Below are 27,863 nucleotides of genomic sequence, written 5' to 3'. Positions count from 1 at the left end.
GGTCACTTCCACGACCCATTTGTTGGGGTCTAGTGTCCCAAAATAGACTATAGCTCTGGACCGGCGTGGAGGCATGGGAATAATTGAGACACAGTGTTGAAATAGGTGCGGCGGGGCTGTGTCCCCAGCACCCCGGCCGCCTGCTAGCTCATGCCCGAAATAACAACACACAAACTGTATTCATTTAAACACTGCTTGGCCCATGAACTCTAGCCCTTACAGGCTAATTCTCGCACCTGGACTAGCCTATTTCTAATGATGTGTGTAAGCACCCTAAGGTGCGCTTACCTGGAAGATTCTAGCCTCTGTCCATCCTGGGTCTGAGCTGCCTGGGAGAGCGGAGCCTGGTGTCTCTGCTCCAGAGAGCAGAGCTGTCAAGTCTACCCAGGAGAGCTGAGCATGGCGTCTCTGCTCCAGAGAGCAGAGCTGTCGGGTCTCTCCGGGAGCAGAGCAGAGTCTGACCTCACTTCCTCTTCCACCCAGCATCCTATTCTGTTTACTCTCCCACCTATGCTTTAACATATCAGGGCCAGCCAAGCAGTTTCTTTATTGCTCAATGACCTTCCTCCATCAACACAGTTCACACAGCAATATCAGAAGGGCGTCTCAGGGTTCTTACAAATCCTGAAGATCACCCACGTTTATTTTCCAAACATCTTTTATCCCCAAAGGTAAACTGAGGGGGGAGTTCATTAACATTCTGTTTCTGTGGTAGCAGGACTAAAGTCACATCTGCAGCTCTGTCACTAGTTTGCAATTGACACCTCTTCTCAGGTGATCTCCATAGTTACAAAGGAGCTGCACAGCATCACCATATCCTGAGCTCCAGAGACAGCCAGTCTGAAGATGTTTTTAGCACCTCTGTTGCTATTGTGGCTTAAGAGGCTGGCTGCTGATACAATGCAGAAATATTTGGCTTGTATAATATTGCCTCATACTCATTAATAATTTTTGTCATCTTTGACAATTCTGATAACCTAACAGAATGATATATATTTTTTCCAGACAAGGTTTTCTATGTAGCCCTTACTGTCCTGGAAATCTATAGACCAGGCTGGCCTTGAACTCCAAGATACGACAGCCTCTGCTTCACTAGTTCTGTGATTAAAGGTGTGTACCATCATTCCTGGCTTCTTTCTGAACACAAATAATTTCCTTGTTGACTTAAGGTTTCCAGGTGTCCTCTTTTGGGAATAAAACCAAGGCTCATCATAGGACCAGAATTGCTGTTTCTCCTCTAAATACATCTCATGTTTACACCCTTAGGTTCTTTGTTCCATAGCCTTGTAGCTCCCCTTTCCTTCCCCACAAACACTGAATAGTCTTCCTGTGATCATAGGTTCTTATGGACGCATCTTCTGCTCTCTTTACCTTACCAAATAACCTCCTATTCATTCATAGCATCATAGGTCTTATGCCACTTGCTAGGGTCATCCCTCACCACTGCAGTTGTATTTTCCCAGGGCTGTCTCTCGATTCTCTTGGCTTTTTTTGAATTGTTTTATCTGTGTGGTCATTTGGTCAGTATGTTTCCATCAGCTAAGAATGATCACTATCAGAGCAGCATCCAGGTCTACATGTGCTCATCTTTTATTCATGGTCTCCTGTGGTCATTAGCCTCAATTGCACATGGATAAATATTGTTTCATAAATGTATTAGCTAAATCATAATTGATAAATGATTGGGATTTCTACTTCATTGTCTAAAGTCCAGGTCTTTGTGCCATATTTACACATAATAGTTAAGAGTTGCTATTGCACACTGAATTAATGAAGTCTTGGCTATCAGACCAATGAATCTGTGGTTAGGGCTTCGGAGAAGGTGTGTCTCAAATGTTTGGAATTCTAATCAAGTAAGCCCTGACAATCAATCATCTGCCAAGCATCTCTAGAGCTGCCAACATATAAAATGAAAAAGATGTTTTTGTTTTCAAGGGTAAAAGCATTCTCAAATTTATGTCAGAATAGGAATGTGGATGACATGGGGATGTTTCCAGAGGACCCATCCAAATGGAAACTCTGATGGGCTTGCAAGTCTTCTCAGGCCTGTGACAGGAATACGGGACCCTCAACACTTCTCTGACTTATAAGACATTTAGGATGGGGGTAGGATGTCTGTTCATTAGCACAAAAGTAGATTTCTGTGAAGAGCCAGGTCCACAACTCAAGAAATTCACAAAACTGCGCATCACAACTATACCAGGCAACAAAGTTTCGAGACTGTGTCTGATAGGCAGGTATTGCGATGCCCTTGGCCTTGCATAGCTCTGCCCCTGCAGTAGCCATCAGTTTCAAGGCATCATTTGGTGTGACCTCCAGAAATCAGGAGCGCTACAATGCTACTTGTAACCTAGCCCCTGCGCAGCCAGACGTTTCTCCTTCATCCTTGAAAGGAGCAGGACAGAGAAAACCATGCTCAGTGCTTGTGTTTTTATTGGTCATGTCCAGTTGAGCTCCTGTTTTCGCAGAGCAGGGGTGGGAAAGGCTAGTCATCAGTGTTTCCAATGCTGACTTGCTATCATGGGTGGCAAAAAGAGCTTCAAGAACAAACCACTTCATGCACATCAGGAAAAGGGTGATCTAAGCACACTCCACAGCCACAATAAATCATAAAGGTCAGTTACTATCATATGGAGATGTCTATTTGATGTTTAAATCCTCCAGTTTCCAGATGTGACTGGACCCTGTAGAGATAGTGGCTGCATCCATAGGTAACAAGAGACGGCTACTCCTTTCTGGCCATGGTGCTTCTGATACATATTTCAGTCACACGCTGTGACTACTGTCCTCAGAAATGGGCTTTGGCCAGGGACCAGGGGTCCTTTAGGGAACATATGGTCCTGATGTTGTCTTTGCACTCTTTGGATATATTAGTGTTCCCAAGGCTAACAGTGGCTACCATCCCATGTCTGAACACCTGTACTAACAGGAGGAAGATGAGTCTCAGTCTGCCTCTGATCTTCCCAGGAATGGCTAGGGATGGTTAGAAATTTCTAAGTGTTCATTTTCCGCACTTGACAACAAGCTTCAGTTAAGAATACTTAGCACAATCCGACCGCATTTTATTTTTTTTTATTTTTGGGATTATAATTACAACATTTATCCTTTTTCTTTCCTCCCTCCAAACTCTCCCATATGCCCTTCCATGCTCTCCTTCAAATTCATGGCTTCATTTTTCATGAATTGTTATTGTGTTCATATAAATATATCTTTCTAAAGAGAAACTGGTCTTTCCATACAATGTTACTTGTATGTATGTTTCCCCAGCTGACGGCTTGGCACTGCTTAACCAGCTGGTGTGCTCTTCCCTGGGGAAGACTGCCTCTCCACTCGAAACTTTCCTCAGTTGCCGCTAGTTCTTTGAGTAGGGTTGAGGCTTCTTCTATTTATTTATTCTATTTATTTATTTATTTATTAAAAATTTCCACCTCCTCTCCACCTCCCATTTCCCTTCCCTCCTCCCCGCTCCCCTCTCTCTCCAGTCCTAAGAGCAGTCAGGGTTTCCTGCCCCGTGGGAAGTCCAAGGTCCTCCCCCCTCCATCCAGGTTAGAAAGGTGAGCATCCAAACAAACCAGGCTCCCACAAAGCCAGTCCATGCGGTAGAATCAAAACCCAGTGCCATTGTCCTTGGCTTCTCAGTCAGCCCTCATTGACAGCCACATTCAGAGAGTCCGGTTTGATCACATGCTCCATCAGTCCCAGTCCAGCTTCTTTTTCCAAAAAGTATTTTTAGAGAACTTTAACTGTAAAAAGCTACAATGCTAATATTTACCTGAACACATCTGTTGAAAACAGATAACATTTGGGATTGGTGCACATATATTTTCTAGACTACTGAGAAGGGTTGTGTGTTTCTGCTTTTTAATTACCAGAATGTCCCTACACATAGAGGTAAAAGCGAATGGCAGAGCCCCTTATAGATTCTCTCATATTATATTTTATCACATCAGCTCACATAGCATCAGACTTAGCAAAGGCAGGGAGTGGGAATATTTACATGTAAGGTAGGATGTCTTCAGTACACTTGTGAATAGAAGCCCAATGTACATGATGACAAATTTCCATTCTGTGTTGATACTTCTCTTTTCCTATGACAAATAACTAAATGTAGCACAGTTAGTTCCATATATTTCATTCAATAAGTTTTTTATGATGACACCTTGGAAAAGCCAGGTGTATTCTGTTAAAGTAGTGACTTGCAAACCGTATCCTCTCACAAAACTAAAGGAACAGGTTAAGGTGTTATTAGCATAGTTGTCCATTATCTCATGAAATCTTAAAGAGGAAGTGTCCATATTCTTTTTGTCTTTGTAAGCTCAGAAATTTGGTATGGAATAAAATTTTAATTAAGAACAGTACAAACTGACTAGAAACATAAAATCCATGAACTATTAATTATAGATGAATTTTAATTACAAAAATGTTTTTATTGAGGAAATTGAGATAAAATAGAAAGAGGCATGTTGCTTGTATTAATGGGTGCTGTTTGAACCTTTTTAATTTCAACACAATGGTTATATTTTTCACAACTGTCTTCTCAGTTGGCTGTACTGCAAACTCCTCTGAGGTATGTCACCTGTGTGTGATATTGAAGTAGTCATGGTTAAGAAATTCCTCACCTCTTTCCCATTTCTGAAAACAATGAATCCAATAAGTATTTCCCGCCTTAAAATGCTCAGGGATAGATGCTTGGACAAGCCTTTGACTCTCACAGAACCACTGTCCAACCACAGTCACGACTCTCTTGTCTAGTAGTATACTAGATAACAGTTCATCACAGTGGAGAAAGTACTACACATCACCAGCTTAAGTGTGCAAGCGTTTATTCCCATATTCATGATTCAGAGATTTCAGGCCATAGTTTTTGACACCATTGATTCCTAGACTTATGGTGAGGCAGAACCTCATGCTGGAATGAGCATGTGGCAACATCTAATTGCTTGGCAGCAAGGAGAAGGGAGGAGGAGGAAAAAGTATGAGGAGAAAGGGAGGACAAACAGTCTTAAGGACAAGCCTCCAGTGACACACTTTTGCAGCTAGGTCCTTCTTAGCTTCTAGAATTTCACAAAACAGATCTACTAAATGTGATCTCAGCTTTTAATACACAACACTTTTGGAGGGCACTGCATATCCAAAGCACAAGTGCCACCCTGGAACCACAGCTTCTCGAGTCCATTTATACTCCGCATTAACGAACACTTTTCTGTACCTTGTCATAGGTTTCTCAGGTTAGCATCCGTGGCTCCTGGGAACTGTGCCTTCCAGTTCCTGAGAGACTGGTTCGCTCCATTAGGCAGTGAAGCACCAGGGACACTTTGTGTTTCTCTGTATGTCCCTTAGTAGTAGTCAAGGAAGCATGGAAACTTGGCAGGACAATTGATCTTAGACATTAATCTTGCCTGTCCCTATACAACTTGCAAACATCTTCATTTTAACTTGGCAACTACAGCTTTATTGATTCTGGAAATTTTTGTTCTGTTTCTGGTAAAGGTATAAAAAATATGATTGCTCTCAGTAAAATTGTCATAGCCTTGGTCTTGCCGTGTCCCCTCCTACCCAAACCTGTTTCCATTCCTCACAATATCAGGTGAACTTGGGTTGGTGAGTGAACTTAGTGCTAACAAAAGTTAAATGTAACTAGGACAGATGACTGTGATGTGCTGGTCCTACCTCTCAGAAGTCTCACATTCAATATTCTGAGCCTTAATGTAAAGTTGTTATGAAAAGGAAAACATATATTAAAGAAAAGCTGTTCTTCACTTTTTGTGTAGATTACTGCAGATTACAATCTATGCAAATAAATTCATATTCGTGCATAGATGCCACCAAAAGAGCAGTGTAGTGATGCTGGCAAGGATCCAGAGTAGCGGAACACTTATCCATTGCTGGTGGGAGTGAAAAACGGTACAGTCAATGTGGAAATAACTGTGGCAGTTCCTCAGGAAGATGGGAATTGATTTGTCTCAAGATCCAACTAAGAGAGACTTACATAGATCTAACCTACATGGGAAGTAGAAAAAGTCAAGATCTCAAGAGTAAATTGGGAGCATGGGGATCTTGGGGGTGGGTTGAAGGGGGAGGGGAGAGGCAGGAAAGGGGTAGAGAAAATGTATAGCTCAATAAAAATCAATAAAAAAGATCCAACTATACCATTCTTGGGCATATACCTAAAGGACACTTCATCCTACCATGAAGACACTTACTCAATCATGTTCATTACTGCTCTATTCTTGGTGGTCAAAGATTGGAAACTGCCCTGCTGTCCTTCAATAGAATAATGGACGAGGAAATGTGGTACACTCACACAATGAAGTATTACTCAGATGTTAAAAGAATAAAATCATGAAACTCACAGGTAAATGATTAGAACTAGAAACATCCCGAGTGAGATATCCCAGATCCAGAAAGAGAAGTATGAAATTTATTACCTTACATGTGGATATTAGCTGTTAAGTCAATGATAACCAAATGACAACCATACAAACACAGTGGTTACATATACTATAAAAAACTATGGTAGACAGATCTCTGTAGAAAGGGGAAATAGAACTGATAGTTATGGGTGGGTAGGGGTAAAATAGCAGGATCAAGTCAGGAGGGAAGAGGGGAAGAAAGGAGGGAATATGTCAAGAGAGCAGAGCTGTCAAGTCTACCTGTGAGAGCTGAGCATGGTGTCTCTGCTCCAGAGAGCAGAGCTGTTGGGTCTGACCTCACTTCCTCTTCCTCCCAGAATTCTCTTCTGTTTACTCCACCCACCTATGTTCTAAGCTATGAGGCCAAGCAGTTGGTTTATTATAATTAACCAATGACCTTCCTCCATCAAGCTATACCTAAAAAAAAAAAAAAAGAAATCTTCAAAGCATTTTGCTTAATGAAGTCAGACAACTGAAATGACAAATACGGCCTCATTACATCTATATAGTTACCAAAATCAGAGAAAGAATCATATCATCCACACAAAAGGGGTAGGAAAATGGAGTAAATACTGTTTTGTTTTTTTATTAAAAAAGTTTGAGTGTGGATTGAGGAAAATATTTTGAAAATGTATGACAGTGGTGATTGCACACAAAGGTCTTCATGCCTAATGATACTGAATTGTACTTTTAAGGAAAAATATATATAGCTCAATAAAAACAATAACTAATTAACTAAATAAATAAATAAAAATTAGAATAATCCAGGTAATGGGAAGACTAACTTCCCCCATGATAAAACTGGTAAATTATGTTGTAGATATTTTTACAACAATAGGAAATGAGAAAATACATTGGCATAATTGCACAATTAAAAATTCACTTCCTCTTATATGCAAAACCTGGAGTGCTCGTAGGACATTTTTATTGAGTGACAACCTTATATTGCAAAAGCTTATATCTAGAAGTAGTTCGTCACACAGCAAATGAGAAGAAAGGTAACCATTTTATATTCTCAGCAGGGAAAATATACACAAGAGGGGCACACATTGCTTCAGTGGTAAAAAAAGAAACAAGTTAGTAATGAATATGGATTAGCACTTAGTTTAACTTCTATTACAGAGTTTCAAGATCATGTATTTTAGTGTGCACAACTCATTCAATTAAGAATGTCTATATAGGAAAAACACCATCTAGGAAATAGACATTACCATTATCCCAGCATGTTCAGAGCCCTACTAGAAAATAATTATGTACTATAGTTTAGATTTCATGTTAGTTACCTTTTCTGTTGTTGTGATATAAGACAATTACCAAGGCAATTTATAGAAGTGTATTTGCCATAATGGATGTCAGGGAAGTCAAGACATTTATACTGGAAGCAGGAAACTGAGATTTCAAGCACAAGAAAAGTAGAGAATGAACTAGAAGTGGGGTGAAGCTATGAACCTTCAAAAGTCTCCCCCAGTATTGTTCTTCCTGCAGCTAGGTAATACATGATAAAACTCCCTAAACAGTGCCATCAATTGGGTACTATGTGCTCTAATACACAAGACTATGAGAGACATTCTTATTCAAGTCAACACAGATACTAAAGGCTGCCTACAGGCTAGTGTGTTTTATTTTTTAGCCTGGCCTCATTGGGAGGCAATGGAATTTTTAAGAGATTGGGTCTCTTGTGTAGGTACACTGGTTAATATCAATGACTAACTTGAAAGAACAACTTAGAATCACACAAGAGAAAAGCCACTGGGGATTTCTGTGAAAATTTACTGGACTGAGCTAGCTTCTGAACCTGTGTGTGAGGGATTCCATAGATTGTGCTAACTGAGGTGGGAAAACACACTCTAAATGGGCGGCATCATTCGTTGGCTGGAATCTTAGACTGAGAAGCAGGAGAAAGTGAGAAGAGCATTGTCTGACCGAAGATGTCATGTGACCAGCTGCTTTGGGAACATGAAGTCATGACCTCCCCACTGTGATGAACTGTACTCGGATTTGTAAGCCAAAATCAATTCTTCTTTGAGTGTTTTTTTCCAGGTATTTTATCACAACACCCTGGCCCTCCTCAAAAAAAAAATCATAAACCATACACCCTTAAATGGGAATTGTGGGTTATGGGACTCCATTTCTCTTTATTAACCTAGCTTGTAAGGAGGTTTTTATTTGGCATAGACTCCCTGAAATTGTCACCTAGAATCCCATTAGAGGCCTAAAAGAAGTAGACCTATTCCCTCATGTATGCAATTTCCCTTCCATTTTCTTCTTTTCTTCTTTTCCAGTACCTAAGATGAGAAAGACACCATGGTGCCATCAAGACACAGCAAAAGGAATGAAAATATTTTCATAGGGAAGAGTTTGTATTTGTACATTTGATTGGTAGCAACTTTTGAACTATACTGTCCCTCTTCCATTTTGGTTTTACATTTGAGGAAATGAATAGGAAAGCCAAAGTGACCCCTCTTAAGCATTTGTGCTTTAAAAGGCCGTACGCACTCACATCTAGCTTCATTCCAGCTTCACCTATGAATTTTAATAAATCATCCTGCGTTGAGCCATTTTCAGATCAGTTTTGAAAAATGTCATGCTGTCTTTATACACAGAAAGCCCCATTATATAAGCAGTAAACTTGTGTAGACTTTTTAACTTTTACATTAAATTCAAACTTTGACTGGAAATGTATCTTGATTCTGCCAGTTACCTTAACACATTGTAGTTACTAAGGATATTGGAGGATGGAAAAAGTTAAAGTGCCAACAACAGGTTTGTAAGAGTTTGGCTATACTTATGAGGGTGGAGTAAAATTAAAAAAAAACAACAACAAAAAACAAGAGACAGAAATCTGAAGTAGATGCCAATAATGAACAAAGGCCAAGATAAATTCTTTCCTTTAAACTAGAAAAGCAAGTAGATATCTGGCTAGCTTATGTTATGGTACAAGAAAAAATATAATTGTTTTAGATCATGTTTCATGTGTAATTCCATAGATAATCAAAAATAATTATATAGTCCTGAAGGTGTACTTTAATTATTTAAACTGCAAACTTAATATAGCATACTGCATTAGTTACTTGTTTTGTTGGTGTGGCAAAATATCTGTCAAAAGAAGCAAAGAATTAAGGTTTTATTTTGGTTCACAGTTTGAAGGTAAGGTCCATGATGCAGGGGAGAGACATGGCAGCAGAACCTTGAAGTGATGGTCCCATTTTATCTGCAGCCAGGAGCAGAAAGAGGTCAGTGCTGCTGCTCAGCTCATCTTTTGCCTTCATTCATACTTCCCACTGAAGTTAATCTAGTTTAGGTAATCCCTCATGGGTATCCTCAGAGGTTTGCCTTCTAGATGATTCTAGGTCCTATCAAGTTGACAATATTAACCACCACATATGCCAAGCTAAAGATTTTACTGGTAATGTTGAAAGTACTAATAAGTAGCATTATCCATGCAAACGTGTATGCACAAATAATAAAGAAGAAATTAATAATGATTGAATTTATCAGTACTATATTCATCCAAATAAAATTCCAACTAATTTATCCTTCTTGCAGAATGATGTTAGGATAACTGCTGCAGACTGATGCTATATTTCAACTGTGCTACACTGAAGGATAATGTGCTACATTTGCGATTCATACATTTTTCCATAGCAGTAGGTCAGGGTGCCTCATGACTATAATGATCACAAGTTGGATGATAACATGAACTGCATAGCAAGTTTAAGGCCAGGCTGGGTAAATTAAGGAGATCTTGTTTCAAACATGAAATTAGCAACAAAAGAATATCTAGGGAGTATAGCTCAAAGGTAGAGTACTGGACTAGCTTGACTAGGGCCCTAGTTTAACACTGATGCAGAGAAAAATCTCACACAATTTTCAAGTGTTTCATTGTGACAACTGTGGTATATTCAGTCTAATTATAAATTAATGATTGCATTTCATTGGAGAACTCTTTGATGAAAATGGATATTTGTGAGAAGTAATCATCAGAACTAATTCTGTACTAGAAATTGTTAGAAAATTGGACTAAAATAATATTGCTCATCTTGAATTCAACTATGACTTTATCGCAAGGACATCACATTCTCACAGCATCCCTCAAGTAAGGTTTTTTTTTCTATACATCGTGTGGTTATTCATAACATTCAAGTTCACTTTCCTGTCTTCAGAAGTCTGTATCAGAACAAATGCAATATTTAAATTCTAAATTTTAAATTATTTTTTCTTAAGAGCCCTTGAACTTTTTAGAAACTGATGGAGGTGGGTCTTGTATCTTATCTGTTGCTTTCACTGGTTAATAATAAAGAAACTGCCTCGGCCCTCATAGGACAGAAAATTAGGTAGGTGGAGTAAACAGAAGAGAATGCTGGGAAAAAGAAGCTGAGTCAAGGAGTCGCTATGGTTCTCCCATTCCAGACAGACACAGGTTAAGATCCTCCCTGGTAAGCCAGCTCGTGGGCTACACAGAATATTAGAAATGGGTTAGAACAATATGTAAGAGCTAACCAATAAGAAACTGGAACTAGCCGGGCCAGGCAGTGTTTGAAAGAATACAGTTTCCGTGTAATTATTTCTGGGCATAACCTAGCCATGTGGGCGGCCGGGTGCAGGGGACGCAGCCCTGCCGCTCCTCCTATCTCAACAAGAAACAGAGCTATTCTTCCCACACCTAAGTTGATCTTGACATTTTTCAGGATGATTCAGGCTCTAGAAGAATTTATAGTTTGCCCTGGTTTAACAGCCATGATAATTTATTAATGCGGTAGTCAGATTAAAGATACATTCTTTGAACTGAACTGTGGTAGTGCATACCTTTAATCAGGGGGCAGAGGCAGGCTGATCTCTGTGAGTTTGAGGACAATCTGATCTACAAATCAAGGTCCAGGACAGTCAGAGCTGTCTCAAAACACCAAAATAGAATGCGTTCATTGCTCTTCAAGATTAAATATAACTGAAGAGTCTATGCAACAAAGCTCCCACATAGCCATTTATTGCCCTGTCATCCTTACTTCTGCAGACTTCCTCTGGGGATGATGAAAGACACAGATCAGCAGACGCATTAAAAACCAGCAGTGATTCTGTAATCCCTTCTCTCAACCCTCCATTGGTTCTACTAAGATTGGGTTTTGTGGGGAGTTGTGTGTAGAGAAACCTGCTACAGAACCTCCTAATTAGAAGTTGATTATGCCTTTTTTTTTTCTTAAGGCTTACTGAGGGAAAAGACATCTGATGATGAAGTGACATCTTTCAGAATTTGAAATTACAAAAGCAACTGAGGAGCGGAATGGCTGGAAGAGTATGCAGTGGAGGAAGAGTTCTAAGTTTGTAGGAAGGAAGGGTTCACAAGAACTGTGAGCTCCTGGTCAGCTTGGGAAGGCAATGCATGGGGCAAGTGTCCCCTTAGTACCTCTGTATCTCAGCCCTTTACTCTTTTTGAGAGCACACAGACTCTGTGACTAATCTGATTTACCATAAAAATGTAGAATTTATAGTTTTTCCTCAGTTATTTATCAGATAGATCTTTATAAAAGATTTTGTATGCTCTAGTTTTGACCCTATAAATTATTAATACTCAAGGTAAGAGCCAGTGACTGGCTGCCTTGCTTTTCTGACTTTTAGGTTAAACCCCAGCTTCTATCTCTGGGTTTTTATTAATCGTGTTTCAAATAGTCAAATCTTTTTTATAATTCAGTTTACTCTGGTGAGCAGTCAGTTTCTACATCCTGTAGGCAATTTTGCATTTTTTTTATAGATTAGGTAACTTCTCAATGTTATAAAGCAATATGAGTATAAGATGAATTTTGCCTGCAGCTCTCCTCTCCTTTTAGTGCCTAGATCAAACCTGTCCATGAATCCTGGGCATGACCACATCAAGTTACTTTGGGGAATGTCTCTTTAGAACATCGAAGAACATGGGTATTTCCCTTGACCTAAGTTTGGGATTTGACTCAGTAAAATTTTAAACTTTACTTCAAACTCTAATTCTTAAAATATATAGAGTGTGATCTAACTTTTAGAATAAGAAGGGAAGTGAAAAATGGTGGGGTCATCAATGAGTAGCTGCACCATTGGGAACAGTGGAATGTTAGCCACCCAGGGAAAACGCTCGATAATGGATTTGTTTAAGGGAACCTCTGCCTTCAAAAACCAAATTGTAACTGTCAGTCATTTATGTTATTTCTAATAGAAATCGTGGCTGTTGTCCTGAAAAACAAGAAAATACAATTTGCCTCCATAATCACAGCACTGTTTTTTCTGTCAGAACTGGAGGTAGGGACATGTTAAGTCACATGAAAGAATAAAAAAAAAAATCTCACTTCTTTTTCACGATCTTGGTATTTTCAAAGATTAAAGGGTGTGTATTTTGAGGAATCTCCTTCAGGAGAGGCGTTTTCTTTTTGTTTGTCTGTTTTTATTTTTTGGAGACAGGGTTTATTTGTATAACCCTGGCTGTCTTGGAACTTGCTCTGTAGACCAGAATGACCTCGAACTCACAAGATGTGCCTGCTTCTGCCTCGCGAGTGCTGGAATTAAAGGTGCTTGCCACCACCTCCTAGCTGAGTTTTGCTGATTCTTTCAACTGATTTCCTTGAATTTATTTATCCTTGTTATAGGCATAAAAGAAATGTTTTTCTTTTTCATTGCATTCTGCCTGGCTACATTCACTTTCTTATTTGCAACTTGGCTGATGACAAAGGACACGCCATGGTCCATTGTAAAATTACTCTTCTCTCTTTAATAAAAAAAAAAAATTCTAGGCAAGCAAGTTGGTTTGGTGTGTCAACTTGACTAAATTTTAGAATTCAGATATTTAGTTAAATACCAACTGAGGTTTTGCTATGCATATGTTTCATAGACGTGGTTAACATCTAAGCTTAGTTGACTTTAAGTAAAGATATTTTTTGTTTGAAAATGTGAGTATATGTTATTAAAATACACTTAAAGGAGAAAACTGAAGAAAACATCTGCTTTAAGACTAAGCATCAGCTGGCTATGCTGTCACACACATTTAGTCCCAGTACTAGGGTCTTTATCTCTTCTTTCTTTCTTTCTTTCTTTCTTTCTTTCTTTCTTTCTTTCTTTCTTTCTTTCTTTCTTTCTTTCTTTCTTTCTTTCTCCCCCCTCTCTCTCTTTCTCTCTTAAAAATTTCCACCTCCTCCCCCTCCCATTTCCTTACCACTTCCTCCACTCCCCATATTCCCCCTCCCTCTCCCTCTCCAGTCCTAAGAGAAGTCAGGGTTCCCTGCCCTGTGGGAAGTCCAAGGTCCTCCCCCCTCCATCCAGGTCTAGGAAGGTGAGCATCCAAACAGACTAGGCTCCCAAAAAGCCAGTACATGCAGTAGAATAAAAACCCAGTGCCATTATCATTGGCTTCTCAGTCAGCCCTCACTGTCAGCCACAGAGAGTCCGGTTTGATCAAATGCTCGTTCAGTCCCAGTCCAGCTGGCCTTGGTGAGCTCCCATTAAATCAGTCCCAAAGTCTCAGTGGGTAGACACACCCCTCGTGGTCCTGACTTCCTTGCTCATGTTCTCCCTCCTTCTGCTCTTCATCTGGACCTTGGGAGCTCAGTCCAGTGCTCCAGTGTGGATCTCTGCCTCTACCTCTGTCCATCGCCATATGAAGGTTCTATGGTGATATGCAAAATATTCATCAGCGTGGCTATGGGAGAAGGTCAGTTCAGACACCCTCTCCTCTGCTGCCCAAGGACGTAGCTGGGGGCATCCCCTTGGACATCTAGGAACCCCATAGAGCCAAGTCTCTTGCCACCCCTAATGGCTCCCTTAATTAAGATATCTTCTTTCCTGCTCCCATATACACCCTTCCTCCATCTCTACCCTTCCACTCCCCCAAGCTCTCCTCAATCCTTCCCTTCTCCCTTCTCTCTCCCCATCTCTCCTTCCCCCACCCCTCCCCCACCCCGTGCTCCCAACTTTTGCCCTGTGATCTTGTCTACTTCTAATTTCCAGGAGGATAAATATGTTTTTCTTTGGGTTCACCTTATTTAGTTTCTCTAGGATCAGTCCACTAATGAGTGAGTACATACCATATTCATCTTTTTGGGTCTGGGTTATCTCACTCAGTAAAGTGTTTTCTATTTCCATCCATTTGCATGCAAAATTCAAGATGCTTCTTTTTTTTTTTTTAACCACTGAGTAGAACTCTAATGTGTATATGTGCCACACCTTCTTTATCCATTTTTCCATTGAGGGGCACCTAGGTTGTTTCCAGGTTCTGGCTATTACAAATAGTGCTGCTATGAACATAGTTCAACAAATGCTTTTGTAGTATGATTGGGCATGAGGATTTTTGAAAGTGAGGTATATTTTCTGGCCAAATATCCTAATCTGAGACACCTCCCCAATATACCAATCGCAACCTTGTCTTTTGGTGTTTTTTTTTTTTTTAACATGTCTGGTGATTTTAATAGGTATGGCTCCCATAGATTCATGTGTTTGTTTGGCCATAGGCAGTGAATACCAGGAGATATGGCCTTTTTGTGACCCTGTTGGAGAATGTATGTCCCTGTAGAATTGGGCTTTGAGGTCTCATATGATCAAGCCATACATATTGTTACACAGACTCTTTCTATTATCTGTGGATCAAGATGTAGAACTCTCAGTTCCTTCTCTAGAACCATGCTTGCCTACATAAAACCTGTCACAGATAATGGACAAACCTTCTGAAATTGAATGTTTCCTTTATAAAGTTGCCATAACCATGATGTCTCTTCACAGCAATAGAAACCACAGCTAAAACAACACGGTGTCTACTGTGATGTGACTTGGCTCATCTTTTCTCTTTTATGGGTCTCAGGATTCTTTGACAGGTTCTTCAGTACCCACTCTCCAGTGTAGTTTATTCAGGATGCCTCCTCTGGCAACCATCTTCTGCATCTGACCTTGGCTTCAGGTTCCCATGTCATATTTCTATTTGTGTCTTTACTGTTTTCTTTCTTCTGGTCCTCTCCATACATAACAGACCTAGTCTTTGGTTGGATTTCCTAAGCCTGGAACTTCTGTAGCATCTACCCATAAGAGCACTTCTTGGGTAGCTACAGCTGATTCCACTGGCAAAAGCATCATGGTGCAGCTGTGCGTTGATGTCTTGGTTGTTTCTTTTTGAAGAATTTCCACCTTGGCTTACTTCTGTTTTCCATTACCCTTCTCTTATAGGAATAGTGTTTTATCTTAATTATTTTTAATCTAGTCATATAGAAATAGTTTCTAGTATGTCATCTAATCTGGAATTCTGCATGTATAACTTTAATTTTTTAAAATAACTTTAGGAAGGAAAGTAAAAAGAAGTTGTTTTTAAGACACAGTCTTGCAATGTAACCTAGTCTGTCCTAGAAATCACCATCTTCTTACCTCGGTCCCTATATTAGGACTGCAAGTGTACACTGTGGGATTGCAGTGTAGACCATCACAGTTATTTAGCTTATTTATTCGATACTTGAAAATAGTACCCCAAGTATTCACCCATTTTGTTCTTGGTAGCTGTATGGTTGTACCTTTTTCTTTTTAACATGAAAACTGTAGATATTTGTAAAGACGCATTTATGAGTATTTGTCATTCTGTTTTATTTATATAGATGCATATATGAAATACTCAATCATAAAGTATATTATTTTCACATATAACTGTTGACAACTATTTCCCAAAATATTGAAACAATGGAGCCTCTTTCTTTTTTTAATTGAAATGGATTTTATTATTTTGTAATATATCCCAATTATGGTTTTTCCCTTTTTGTACTCCTTCCAGTTCTTCACCACCTCCCCTTCCATTAAGACCCATTCATTTTCTGTCTCTGACTAGAAAACAAACAGGCTTCAGAGGGATATTAATAAAATAAGTAATATAGTATAATTTGTATAATGTTATCATAAGATAAAAACGATCACATCAGAATTGGGAAAACAAGCAAGCAAACAAACAAAAAAGGAAAAGAGTCCCTGAGAAGGCACGAGTAATAGAAGCTCACTCATTTGTACACCCAGGAATTCCATAAAAACTCGAATCTTAAAGTCATAATATATGTGACAAGGACCTGGTTCAGACTAGTGCAGGCCCTGCGTTTGCTGACTCTACCTCTGTGAGTTCATGTGTGAGTATACACTGTTGATTTAGAGGGCCTGGATTTCTTGATGTCTTCTATCCCCTCTGGCTCTTACACACTTTCTAGTTATAGAGTCTTCATTGCTGTGAAGAGACACCATGAAAATATTTAATTGAGGAGGCTCTCTAAGAGTTTCAGAAGTTCAGTCCATTCTCATCATGATGGAGAGGATGATTGCATGCAGGCAGATGCGGTGCTGGAGGAATAGCTGGGACTCCTGCATCTTGCAGGGAAATAATTTGATGGAGACATCTCGGTTAGGGCTGAGTGTAATGGAGCCCCCATTAGCAGTATACAAATATTTATTTTCGTGCTCCATTTCAAATCCCAATTGTTTATTAAAATTTAATAAAATTCTCTAGTTCTTCCTTCTGTTACCTCATAGCTCTACTCCCTTCAGAAATATCCAAGTGTCACTTTCCCAGGTTCGGCCACGCACAGCCCCTTGCACTTGTCTTTCCCACTAACTGCTTTGATTCTAGATTTTTAGTTATCCATTTTCTTTCATTCTTACAAATTTTATCACTATTACCACCATCATATTTTCTTTGTCTTGTGGAACTGACTATTTAGCCCAAGTTTTTACTGTTCTGGAGGTTCAAGTAATCACTTAGATGAACAAACCTGTTCAATTACTGAAACTCTATGCAGTATTTCATTTGCATATACATTAGTCTTTTGTAATTTAGGCCTGTGTGAGAGCTCAAAGTAGCAGAGGCAATAGGTGTTTCTGGCATTATAAATTATGTTGTAAGAAATCTCCAGTAATAACTGAGGTTGGAAAAAATCATACAGATCTCTTAAATATTTAACATATAAGTCATAGAACTAACTCATAAACAATTATTTTAAATAAGCTCAAGAAACAATCCATATGAAATAATATGTTTTTCCCATCTGAGTTAATGTCACTGGAACAAGATGGTGAAACACATAGGCTGATTCCCAAACCAGACGCAGTTCTGTCTTAAAACTCATGTCTGGAATCAGGAAACATAACCAAGGCAGTATTGGGGTTAGGCTCCTTGTAACTACAGTCATATTTATCTTGCTTGTTGTGTTTCTGAACAGTGATGAAGGGCACCAGTTATTTTTGGTAATATCAATGCAAGACAATTGCCACAGTAAGCCAAGTTGACATACAGTATTAACTAGGAAGATAGCTATAAAGTACATGTTTCTATACTATAAACAAATGTGTAAGTATTAAGTGTATTTTTATCTCCTTCACGGGTATTTTAAAAACAAAGTAATAATTCCTACCTATTTGAATTATTTTTCAATAATGTTCGCTTCTTGCCTTAGACATAATAAAGTAAGATTTCACCTTACGTGACAGAAAGTAACTGTCAGTGCATTTGTAATGTTTGATCATATTTCTAGTCAAATGTATGCATACTACCTATATAAATTCAAGAAGAAGATCTCTGAGGCATGTATTCCAATCATAAGGAGACCCACAAGTCTACATTTCTTGTATCCCACCTGTATACAGCCAAGAAGAGGATGCCAGAACCTGGTGCCCCTGTCATAAGGAGACCACAAGTCTACAGTCTGACCTTAGTGCTACAAAGCTGTGTTTTATTCTGTTTTAAATGATATGAAGAATATACATGGATATTACCTAGGAGTCCCTGAGACTCTTCTCAATGGTGACATAAAATTGAATAAAATTACAACTCCAGTTACCAGCGAGCCAAATCTTATGATGAAGTCAGGTCAGCTTGGCTTTTACTGTTATAGAGGGGGAGTCATGAGATGCATTATTAATTGGCACATATTTAGCATGAAATGGAAGTGAGAGGGACTGCTGGGATAACAGTTTATGAATTCTAATAGATCCATAAATCACCTGGAATCATGTTAAAATGCAAATTGCTCTTCAATACATATGAAGCAGAGTTCAAAATTCTGCACTTCCCACAAACTCTCTGGTGCTGCTTATGTTGCTAGGTTACAGTTACCATTAGAGTACATAGTGAGGCCATTTGGAACCAGAGGTCCAAGGGAATAATGGATTCTTGTGTTTAGTCAATTTCTCAGACATCTCACTGAATCCCTTAAAAATGAGAACACTTCTTTGACAGTAAGGATAAATTTGTTAGTGGAAAATTAGGATGAATATAACAACTTAAGCATTCAAGTGACTACCCATCAAATCTTTCTGTGTCTTCTTTGTGTATTTCAAGTGCCTGGAGTAGGTTCTTCAGATAGGCACATATTGATGTCATTGTTGTAGACATATCATTGTAGTATGTGGAGGCTATAAAGCCTTGAATTAAAGAAAACAACATGATAATCTAGGTGAAACAAACAACTATATATATATATATATATATATATATATNNTATTATGTGATCTTATAAGTTTCGAATTCTGTAATGTCCAGTTTCTCTAATCTGTATTACATATCAACAAAACATTTCAAACAGTCATATTTTGCTTTTACACATATTTTGAGATGAAATTCTTATAAAAGTATACATATCAATCTAAACAAAATCAACAAAGTATAATGCAAAAGGAAAAATATAATTTTTCAGCTTGTGTTTACAAAGGTATTTGTGAATTACTTCATGTGGTCCAAACTGCATGTTAAAAAGCAACATAATAAACATAGAAACACAAAGATACACTTTAAAAATGTTTGTTTTTCCCCCCAGCAATAGCCAGGAAATTTAACATGGAAAAAAAAAAACACCTTTATCATCTCATGGTAAACAGAGATCACCAGGAGACTGTATAGCAACTTCTTCACCTTGTTTCTAATATTTCCACACATAAAAATTCTGTATCTCTTCATAAGTCAGAATCAATAGGTCTTTTCCATATCCCTGTATTTATTTTAAAATTGTATCTGAATGACAATGCTGTATTTAATATTCACTGTTGTTTCATTAATTATGGGCAGCTATCAGCATTATGGCTTGTGTCTAAAACTCACAGTTTCTCCATCACTGTATCACACTGATGGAGGAGGGTCATCTGTCTATGTGTTACTTTCATGGGTTAATAAAGAAACTGCCTTGGCCCTTTGATAGGACAGAAAATTAGGTAGGCAGGGTAAACAGAACAGAATGCTGGGAAGAAGGGAAGTGAGGAAGATGCCATAGCTCTCCTCTCCAAGATGGACATGTTAGAATATTCCTGGTAAGCCACCACCTCATGGTGCTACACACATTAATAGAAATGGGTTAATCAAGATATGAGAATTACCCAAGAACAGGTTAGATATAATGATCCAGGTAGTGTTAAATAAATACAGTTTGTGTGTTGTTATTTGGGTGTAAAGCTGGCCATGCGGGAGCCGGGCGGGACGAAAAGCAGGCCTGCTCATTACATCACTACATCACACCTTTCTCAGATACAGCAAAATTAGAATGCTGTGCCTAGAGGCCATGTTGAACAGCATAACTAACAAGAAAAAGAAAACCACAGAAAGGAGGAAGCTATATCACTAGACTTGATGAAGAAAGCTCAGTTTACTTTTGTTATGTAGCCCAAATCCATATCTGTAAGTTATTTAAAAGTTTTAGTCACTCTGTGTATACCCATATATAACTACAAAGTCCCTATGAGAATTGATTTTGCAGTTAAAAAGAAACTTTAGAAAGTAGGAAAACTGACAAATATAGTCTCCAAACAGTGAGAAGAAACTATACTGTCTCTGATGGTCTAGAAGTCTCCTTCCATCACTCATAGTGATTAGCAACACCTACTTCCTTGTCCCCAAACACCAGGAATTCTTCAGAGCTCTGGGTTGTTTGAAATGTTTCATTTACACTCATGCTTCCTATAGGATGATTAAGGAGGGAAGAGTTAATAGGATCTTGAGAAAACCTGCCTAGTTAAATCATCCTTTAGGTAAGAGCTTCATTAATGCTGACAGGCAAACAGGCTGCACACAATGGCTGGTGCTAATGTAAGAGGCTTCAGACCTCCCTGACAAAGCACAGTTTTGATGATGGGAAGTCCTGCTCTGCGACAGTGATGAGGAAGCAACACATGTGGAATTTGGGTTATTTTATAGGGACCACATTTTGGGGCCTGGTTAATGTAACCTATAGGATGCTATCCCCAGAATTTTAGGGAGTTGGGTATGTGCTTATTGTGCTGGCAAAAGCAGGGACCTTGATGCTGTGATGCTTGCCTTCCATGTAGAGTATAGGTAACTAATAAATGGATTTTTAGTTTATATCAAAGATATATAATTGAATGAAGCTCTGAATGAAATTGGTTTTATCAACATCATTTCAGTGATTCATGCTCTTCACAGGGAGTAAAGATGCCTGCTGCCAATGCTATGACAACCAGTTATTACATAGTGGAAGGAGAGAATAGGCTCTCACAAGTTATCCTCTGACCTGCAAATCATTTGGGTGCACAGACTCATGAACCCCACATAAATGAGTAGATTTTATAAAAATAGAACTATCTGATGCAATAAATACAATTGGGAATATTGTACATCTATGCCTTTGTTGTAAGGAGGAGCGGCGGGCTGTGTCCCTGGTGCTTGGCCACCCGGCTAGCTTACACCCGAAATAATTACACAGAAACTGTATTCATTTAAACACTGCCTGACCCATTAGTTCTAACCTCTTATTGGCTAACTCTCACATCTTGATTCAACCCATTTCTATTAAATCTGTGTATCACCACGAGCTCGTGGCTTACCGAGAATGATTCAGCAAGTCTGACTTGGCAGCTTTATGGTGGGTGGCTCTCTGCCTCTGCCTTCTTTCTCCCAGCATTCTGTTCTCCTACTCTGCCCACCTAAGTGCTGCCCTATCAAAAGGTCAAGGCAGTTTTCTTTATTCAACCAATGAAAGGAACACATAGAAAGAAGACCCTCCTACACCACGCCTTCATAATCATTATTAACAGGAAACCTTATAAAACAGTATAAATTACTTTTACTTTATACTTATGTGCATGAGTGTTTTGCCTGTATGTGTAATACTACATATACTACACATATGTCTTATGTCTGTGGGGGGTCAGGGAAGGAAATCTGATTTCCTAGAACTCAAGTTATGGATAGTTGTGGAGCACCATGCATTTCATAATGTATGTCAGAAAAAGTGTTACCAATATCAAAGTAGTTGAAGACTGTTTTCATTGAGGTTTGTATACTGTGATTCAAAATATCATATTATATTTTTAAAACTAATACTCTTGTATATGTTTTTAACATGAATACAGAAATGTATTGCAATGTGTACATATTTTGTCTGAAATGAATTCACATAAATCATTAAAAAAGCATCAAACTAAAACAAGAAAACAAAGTTTTGGAGGATGGGGTATCTAACCTTCAATAGGTAATGTTTAATCTTCAATGTCAACTTGATTGCATTTAGAATCACTGTAGAAACATGTTTCTGTGTATGCCTATGATGAATTTTCTAGACACGTTTAGATGAAGAAACAATACTCATCCTGGTATCAGCATGGTCTGGATCCTGAAATCAACAGAAAGAAGATCCTATCCTGAATATGGGTGGTATAAACATGGTCTGGATCCTGAAATTAACAGAAAGAAGAAAACTAGTTGAACACCAGTATTCATCTTGTTTCCTGATTATGGATGCAGGTCCCCAGGAGAGTTACCCTTCTGTCATCAAGCCTTCTTTGTCACTCTCAAGTATTAACAAAAAAGCCTTCCCCCTTAAATGGCTTCTTATCAACTATTTTGTCACTTCAAAAAGAAAAGTAACCAGTATAGAATATTATAATATAAACAACTTCCAGTGTTCAGCAAAAACTTTAAGCATGCAAAGAAAAAAATTTATGATCCATTATTTAAAGTTATAATCAATAGAAACTTCCAGATCCTTAGCTAATGGAATAATTCAACCAAGGTTTTAAATGAGCACTTTAAAGATGCACATATCCAAGAAAATAGTATTTTATCAAATAGACAAAATAATATTTTACTAAATAGAATATATTAATAGTGCTATCCAATTACAAAACGTAATCAAATGAAAATTCCACAGAAAGTTAAAGTAGTGAAACTCTCACTGGAGGACTGAGGGTAATATCTCAGAGATGAAGAATCCTTACTTGCCTTAAAAGGTCTTCAAAGTACATTTAAACTGTCAAAAGGAGGAATTAGTGAATGTGAAATCAGGTGAGTCCGTATTCTCTAGAGTGAGAAAAAAAGGATAAAGACAAGAGAATATTAAATACATCAGCATATGCATAACAGAAGTCCCTGAAGAAGAAAATAGACAAAGGACAACTTAAAAAATGATAGTTGAAAAGTTTCTAAATTTAAGAAAAAAACCACAAACATTTAAAAAGTTAAATGAACTATAAATAGAATAAACTTAAAGATATTGTGCCTAGATCTATCATAATCTAAGTATCAAAAACTAAGGACAAAGAAAAAAACCTACATAGTAGAAAAAGAAAAACAACTTAGTGTGTGTAAAGAAACCTCAGCAGAATTATAAGTTGATTTCCCTCATGAAAGCTAGATGACAGTGGAATGACATGTTCACAATTCTAAGAAAAGAATAAAAGAATAAAATAAGAGTTTTATGTGCCACAAAACTGTCCTTCAAACGTGAAAAAAAGATATTGGGACATTACTATACAAAAAGACATTGGAGGTTCATGGCTAGCAAAGTTGTTTGAAGGGAGTGCTAACGGGAGTCCTTTCAGCTAAATGGTAAGGTCATGGCACAGCAACCCTGAGCAAGTGAAGCTGAAAAAAATCACAGAAGAGTGCCAGGAGACCAAAAGCGTGAATTTATCCTAATGCACTAATTTTTCCATTTCTCTATGTATTTAAAAGACAGTTGCAGAAAGGAGATGTTGTGGAAACTCCTTCAGCCAATAGCCTTTAAGATACTAGCCTTCTTGGGCATGGTATCTTTTTTTAACCTTTTTTTATTGGTAAATCTATTTATTTATTGATTCGTTCATTTATTTATTTATTTATTTATTTATTTATTTATTTATTTATTAAAGATTTCTGCCTCCTCCCCGCCACCGCCTCCCATTTCCCTTCCCCTCCCCCAGTCAAGTCCCCCTCCCTTGTCAGCCCAAAGAGCAATCAGGGTTCCCTGACCTGTGGGAAGTCCAAGGACCACCCACCTCCATCCAGGTCTAGTAAGGTAAGCATCCAAACTGCCTAGGCTCCCACAAAGCCAGTACTTGCAGTAGGATCAAAAACCCACTGCCGTTGTTCTTGAGTTCTCAGCATAGTATCTTATACTATAAATGCAGCCATAAAGCTTGCTAGGGCATGTGTGCGTGTTCTCTCTCTGCTGCTGGATTTTGTTCCTGTTCCCCATTTGAACAAATGACTGTGATCTTTGAGTCTATCCTTGAATAAAGAACCCTTTATTATACTCAATTCTAAACTAGTTGGAGATACTTTATAATGTCCACCTTCATCTGTTGCCCACGTGAATCCCAACTTCATGCCTACTGGTGGACTGGCCTAACAGACCCAAAAGATCCATAGCCCAGAAGCTCTCCTACCCATCCTGCCTGTTGATTTCATCTACCAAGTTCTTTTTTTTTTTTTTTTTTTTTTTTTGCCAAAATCCCAGTGGTGCAGCAACTTGAGTTTCCCAGGCTCATGCATGCTTCCCCTTCCTTGTCACTTTCCCTGCTATGCAGCCACTTGTGCAGTTTGTGTTCCCTGTTCACAAGCTGGGCTCCTTGACAGCAAAAAAAAAGCTGATTTAATTGCTCTAAATTTCAAAAATTTAACAACCTTTTTGCTAATATTATGGATGGTATTCTGCAAGGCTTATATGTTTTTCCTAAAATATTCATTTATTGGATATTGGGACTTAACTTTGTTTTTTATATTGCATCCTTGAGAAAATGGTTTGATAGCAGAGATAAGAATGAGGCAATTTTAGAAATGATACATTCTTTACAGACTAATAATAAACAGCTAGCTGACAGGATTAATACCATCGAAAATCACAAGTTAACTGAAAAATTAATACCATTGAAAATGATAACAGTAATTTGACAGATAAAATTCAATCCATGTCAAAGGGTACTGAGAAATTATCTGAAATAATTTATACTGTTGAATTTGACAATCAAAATATGTTAAAAATTTAAGATAGGTTAGCAGATAGAGTATCTCTCCAGAAGGCAATCTTACACTATCCAAATAATGTCCAATGATCTTTAAAGGAAAAAAAAGGAAGTAAATATTTTGGCAGATTTCTATAAATGATCAAAAATTTATACACTAAGAGTATGTATTAGTAACATTGTAATTGAGGGATTACTGGACATGGGTGCTGATGTGACTATCAGTACTCCAGAATCTTGGCATCCAAATTGGCCTCATCAAAAGCAGATGTTCAATTCCTAGGAATTGGAAGCCTATCTCAAGTGAAATAAAGCACAAGATAGGTTGAATGCATAGGGCCAGAAGGGCAGAAAGAAAGGTTGAGGCCATACGTGGCTAATATCACAGTGAATTATAGGGTTATGCTCTAATGCAGTAATAGAATTGCCAGATTATCACTCCTGTAGTCCCAGAAATTCATGTATACACAAAGGTCACCAGCCATTCAGGCTGTACAAGAACACAAAGCAACTACCAAACCTTTAGAGGTACCAACAGCCCTACCTTTAAAATTGTTAACTGAGAAACCAATATATGTTAAACCATAGTCTTTAAAACAGAAGAGAAGCTGCAGGCTTTAGAACAGTTGTTACAGAAGCAACTAGATGCTCACCATATTAAAGACTCAACCAGCCCTTGGAATTCTCCTGTATTTGTTGTTAAAAAGAAATCTAGAAAATGGAGAATGGTGACAGATCTAAGAGTTGTCAACAAGGTAATTCAACCTATGGGTCATCTAAAATCTGGAATTCCTTTGCCTTTCCTATTGTCTAAAGGATGACCTCTTATTGATTTTAAAGGATTATTTCTTCAATATACCCTTACCAAAAAAGATAGAGAAGATTTTGTCTTCACAGTGCCTACTTATAATAATTCTCAGCCTCCTAGGACTTATCAATGAGCCATTAGGAATTCTCAATAGCCCCACCCCATGCCAATATTTTGCATGTCACCCATTGGAAATAATATGTAAATAATTTCCTAAACTTTAATTTATGATCACATGGATAACATTTTGCTATTTGATTCAAACATAGATTAGAAAGAATGTTTGAAGAAGGAAAAAAAGTTTTGCCTAAATGGGGATTACAAATAGCTTCTGAAAAAATACAAAGAGATTCTGTCAAATACCTAGGTTTTATAGAAAACTAGAACACAAAAGGCACAAATTAGGATAGACCGAGTACAGAATCTTAATAACTTTCAAAGATTATTAGGAGATATTTCCAGTCTATGACTGGCTGTTGGGATAACACCTGATCAAATAATTCATTTAAATGAAACCTTAGATGTTGACAAAGACTTAAATAGTCCCAGGGAATTAACAGAGGAAGCTGAGAAAGAGTTAACTGTCATTGAAGAGAAATTGCAATATGCACATGTGGATCAGGTGAAACCAAATCTTAACTGCACTCTAACCATACTGCCTTTTAGAATTTCCTTTATAGGAATTTTAATGCAGTGGGAAGATATTATTTTAGAATGGATCTTTTTACTGCATAAACCAAGTAAAAAAAATTAAAGTCTTATGCGGAAAAAGTCTTTGAATTATTTATAAAAGATAAATTGCAACTTCATCAACTAGCAGAAATAGCCCCAGCAGAGATTATAGTACCCTTTAATATTGATGAAATTAAAACATATGGGAATACAATGAACCTTGGCAAAGAGATTGTGCTAATTTTTAGGAGACATTAACAGCAATTATCCCAAAAGTGATATAATTAACCTTATAAAGAGAACAAATTGGATCTTTCCACTCATTGTACATGACATATCAATAACTCAAGCCTGTATATTCTATACTGATGCAAATAAATCAAGATAGGCAGGTTACAAATCAGAAGATTTAAGTAACATGGAACAAAGCCCTTTTAATTCTGTCCAAAAGGCACAATTATATGCCTCAAAGTAGTAAGAGATTTTAAAGAACTTCTTAATATAGTTACTGATTCAAAATATGTAGAAAGAGTTTTCTTGTATATTGAAACCACTGAATAACATACAATACAGAATTGACTTCATTTTTCATACATGTTCAAGATATAATCGGGAATAGGCTTTGTCCCAAAATCATAATACACATCCAATCCCATATGGGCCTGCCAGGTCCTCTAGCACAAAGTAATGAAGAAATCGATCGATTTTTGATTGGAAGTGTGTTGAAGGCCTCAGAATTTCATAAGAACATCATGTTATTAGCAAAGGTTTAAAGAAAGAGTATTATATTACATGGAAACAAACTAACAAGTTTATAAAGAGATGTCCTACTTGCTCTTTCTATAACCAAATATTGCTGCCTGCAGGGAGTAAACCAAAGGGTACTCAAAGCAATGAAATCTGGCAGATGGATATATTCCAGTTTGCAGATTTTGAAAAATTAAAATATCTACACCACATCACTTACACTTATTCAGGTTCACACCACTGACACTTATTCAGGTTTTCAATGGACAACTACTTTGAGCACAGAAAAGGCTGATTCAGGAATCATGCATTTATTAGAAGATATGGCCATCATGGGTATATCTGCCCAAATAAAGAAAAATAATGGTCCAACATATGTCTCTAAGAAAATTAAACAGTTTTTTGCTTATTATAATATAAACTATATTACATGTATACTGAATAATCCTACATGTCAGGCAGTTATATAAAAATCAAATCTGTTTGTTTAACAAACAGAGAGGGATAAAAATACCCCCAGAAATATATTGTATAATGCTTTATTAACCTTAAATTGTCTTAACACTAACGAGAAAGGAACAATGGCAGCAGAGAGACACTGAATAATAGAAAAAAACTTCTGAACTAAGGCAACTTATATATTTCAAGAATGTGTTGATTGCACAATGGAAACCATGAGCTGTGCTACTTTGTAGAAGGGGTTTTGTTCTTGTTTTCATAAGAGAAGAAAAGCTATGGATACCATCAAAATTAAAGATTTTGTTTGAAAAAGAGGAACCTCTTGATCCTCTTGATAAAGAGAAATGACAGCTCATCTACAGAGGTGACAATCATACAGGTGGTAAGAAAACCTCAAAAGGGTTGGGTCAGATTCTGTTCTTGCCATTACAGGAAAATACTTGTCTTCAAAAAGTCAAGAGACCATGGACATTTGGATGCCTAAAGAGGAAAAGGTAACTATCCAGAAAGGATTGCCAAGCAAAGAGAATTATGACTTAAGAGGACAGGTCATCTGCAGGGTAAAAATCTCTGAA

Source organism: Alexandromys fortis, unplaced genomic scaffold (assembly GCF_014885135.2).
Source record: "Alexandromys fortis isolate MF-2015 unplaced genomic scaffold, M_Fortis_MF-2015_v1.1 scaffold_2_1_26212458, whole genome shotgun sequence".
Lineage (NCBI taxonomy): Eukaryota > Metazoa > Chordata > Mammalia > Rodentia > Cricetidae > Alexandromys > Alexandromys fortis.
Note: the sequence above shows the minus strand (reverse complement) of the source record.